Source organism: Leptinotarsa decemlineata, unplaced genomic scaffold (assembly GCF_025532065.1).
Source record: "Leptinotarsa decemlineata unplaced genomic scaffold, Ldec_3_MD MMD2_tig00005002_RagTag_RagTag, whole genome shotgun sequence".
Taxonomy (NCBI): Eukaryota; Metazoa; Arthropoda; class Insecta; order Coleoptera; family Chrysomelidae; genus Leptinotarsa; species Leptinotarsa decemlineata.
In genome coordinates this window covers 584,878-589,087 of record NW_027412614.1, presented here as the reverse complement: position 1 = coordinate 589,087, position 4,210 = coordinate 584,878, and positions in this window count along the sequence as shown.

Sequence of the window (4,210 nt, the reverse complement as noted above, 5' to 3'; positions counted from 1 at the left end):
AAAATTACAGCTATATTGCTGAGATTATCATTCACAATAAAGTATTCGACTTTATCAGCTATAGATCGTTTTGGGGGTGCGTTATATTCACAAGGGGTTATCCAGACTCCTGTTGGACATCGTTGACACTGTTGCATAGTTTGAAATTCAACTTCAATATTCTGCATGATGATTTTCAATCACCCAACTCAGATTACTTGCTCAATTTTTCGACTTTGAACAAATTTGGGTATACTGAGATGCTTTTTTTCGATTCTGTGGATTATGATTATTCATCGGAATATAACGCTGCGAATGATACAAACGCTGCATTAATTTCCATTTATCATCATGCTGAACGTGAAACATAATAATACTCGTGATCTGATAACTATGGAATCGGAATTTCTGATATATAACTCAGCATCTCTCATTAAACCATACAAAATCATCAATTTACTCAAAGCCGCCATAGAATCCCCATATTGTGCTATATGAATGAGTTTCAATTTCTACATCACGAAACCGATTCAACAGAAGTAAATATTCCATATTCATGATTCATTCAGTGAATAAATTCATGGATGGAGCCGTTACTACGTGGTAGATCATCTTGGTAAATTTTGATATGAAATTTCCTAAGATTTTCACCATTTTCATTTGTTATTAATATCCGTATAGAACTGAACTGCAGTAAAGTTACTTACAAATGAAAGTGCTGAAAAACATTGAAGTTTTCAATTCCATTCATCAATCATTCGATATTCAAAATCTAGAAATTGTAAAATTCGATGAACTGTTTTCCACAAGTCTGTTTCATGTGAGGGCAAAATTATCTACATATTGTGAAAATTTGTACTCAATTCACTTTCGAATATTCATGAAATTCTTGGATTGTTCTACAGGAAGAAAAAACATAAACAGGGAGAAAAAATTAAATATATTTTCTGATCCAGAACAAAATAACTGTAAGCATTGGATGAAATTGAAACATTTAATGAAATAGAACTAGTAAATAAAAACGCAATGAACAATCACTTCATAGCTTTTCTCATTTTTGTGTAAACCTTCAGCAATTTTCCAACAGCTGCCTTAGTACCCTCATACTCCATTTTGTAGTCAGCATTTCTGGTAGTGTTCAACAGTGTGCGCCTTTTGTTACTACATGAAACAGCTTCCTGAATACAGTTCTCCAGAATTTTCGTTGATGCTCGCAAACTCCTCTGATCTATCTCTGTTTCAAAATGTGACCTGAGCACTAGCAAAATTACTTTTCGGATTTCTTGATACTCGATTCCATGTACTGGTTCGTCTGAGGACATCATTTGCCGTAAAGATTGAGTTCCGCAATTCACTATCTCTTCTAGAAACTTTGGAAAAGGTTCGTGTCTGAATTTATCAATATCCATTGTGATTCCACTGCTACCGGTCTCGAATGAGTTATTGACTGAATGCCGCACTGATCGATAATGAATGTACTCTGGAATATCCTGCATTTATACATATTCAAGAAGGGGCGTGGCTGGATGCTCATCAAGAACAATTACTTTCTATTTAATGATGTGATTGTTTCACTTCATTGCCCAATAATTTCCTGTCAATATGTCGAGAAGAGATGAATACTTTTAAAAAATGAAAATTACCTAAGCATTATGTATTTGTATTATTGATGTTTTCAATTTTGATTGATTAACGTGGTGAAGATAAGGAGAAAATGGTTGACTGCCTCATTTTTTCATGACATGTTTTGAATTGAATTTTGAAATTTCTATTCCAGAAATTACAGCTATATTGCTGAGATTATCATTCACAATAGAGTATTCGACTTTATCAGCTATAGATCGTTATGGGGGTGCGTTATATTCACAAGGAGTTATCCAGACTCCCTGTTGGACATCGTTGACACTGTTGTATAGTTTGAAATTCAACTTCAATATTCTGCATGATGATTTTCAATCACCCAACTCAGATTACTTGCTCAATTTCTCGACTTTGAACAAATTTGTGTATACTGAGATGCTTTTTTTCAATTCAGTGGATTATGATGATTCATCGGAATATAACGCTGCAAATGATACAACCGCTGCATCAATTTCCATTTATCATCATGCTGAACGTGAAACATAATAATACTCGTGATCTGATAACTACGGAATCGGAATTTCTGATATATAACTCAGCATCTCTCATTTAACCATACAAAATCATCAATTTACTCAAAGCCGCCTTAGAATCCCCATATTGTGCTATATGAAACTTGCCTCGGTAATATTATCAGCGTTCCCCTTCGGAATTTTCTGAAATAGTTATACGAAGAGATTCTCATGAAAGTTTGCACTAGGCTGACATATCCCTTCGGTCTTTTTTCTACTCCATATGCGAGTATATGACATGTTTTGCAGCTTTTCGTAATTCTCGATTTTCAACTAAATCGGCTCGTTTTCCTGAGAACATGCAGTTCTTAAAAACTGAGAGATCATCTACACATTTTTCGTTCATTTGATTCCTCGTTTCATAATGAAATCAATAATTTCATCCGTGTCCGGGTATTAATTGGTTGATCCTTGAAATGTTATGAAAGAAATTCTGCCAACTCAATAGAATAGACATTTAATGAAATAAGTTTCAATTTCTACATCACGAAACCGATTCAACGAAAGGAAATATTTAATATTCATAATTTATTCAGTAAATAAATTCATGGATGGAGCCGTTACTACGTGGTAGATCATCTTGGTAAAATCTGATATGAAATTTCCTAAGATTTTCACCATTTTCATTTGTTATTAATATCCGTATAGAACTGAACTGCAGTAAAGTTACTTACAAATGAAAGTGCTAAAAAACATTGAAGTTTTCAATTCCATTCATCAATCATTTGATATTCAAAATCTAGAAATTGTAAAATTCGATGAACTGTTTTCCACAAGTCTGTTTCATGTGAGGGCAAAATTATCTACATATTGTGAAAATTTGTACTCAATTCACTTTTGAATATTCATGAAATTCTTGGATTGTTCTACAGGAAGAAAAAACATAAACAGAGAGAAAAAATTGAGATATATTTTCTGATCCAGAACAAAATAACTGTAAGCATTGGATGAAATTGAAATATTTAATGAAATAGAACTAGAAATAAATAACGCAATGAACAATCACTTCATAGCTTTTCTCATTTTGGTGTAAACCTTCAGCAATTTTCCAACAGCTGCCTTAGTACCCTCGTACTCCATTTTGTAGTCAGCATTTCTGGTAGTGTTCAACAGTGTGCGCCATTTGTTACTACATGAAACGGCTTCCTGAATACAGTTCTCCAGAATTTTCGTTGATGCTTGCAAACTCCTCTGATCTATCTCTGTTTCAAAATGTGACCTAAGCACTAGCAAGATTACTTTTCGAATTTCTTGATACTCGATTCCATTTACTGGTTTGTCTGAGGACATCATTTGCCGTAAAGATTGAGTTCCGCAATTCACTATCTCTTCTAGAAACTTTGGAAAAGGTTCGTGTCTGAATTTATCAATATCCATTGTGATTCCACTGCTACTGGTCTCGAATGAGTTATTGACTGAATGCCACACTGATCGATAATGAATGTACTCTGGAATATTCTGCATTTATACATATTCAAGAAGGGGCGTGGCTGGATTCTCATCAAGAACAATTACTTTCTATTTAATAATGTGATTGTTTCACTTCATTGCCCAACAATTTCCTGTCAATATGTCGAGAAGAGATGAATACTTAAAAAAATGAAAATTACCTAAGCATTTTGTATTTGTAATATCGATGTTTTTAAAACAGAACACACTTTTGAGTTGACAATTGTTTTCAATTTTGATTGATTAACGTGGTGAAGATAAGGAGAAAATGATTGACTGCCTCATTTTTTCCTGACATGTATTTGAATTGAATTTTGAAATTTCTATTCCGGAAATTATAGCTATATTGCTGAGATTATCATTCACAATGAAGTATTCGACTTTATCAGCTATAGATCGTTTTGAGGGGGGCGTTATATTCACAAGGAGTTATCCAGACTCCCTGTTGGACATCGTTGACACTGTTGTATAGTTTGTAATTCAACTTAAATATTTTGCATGATGATTTTCAATCACCCAACTCAGATTACTTGCTCAATTTCTCGACTTTGAACAAATTTGTGTATACTGAGATGCTTTTTTTCGATTCAGTGGATTATGATGATTCATCGGAATATAACGCTGCAAAT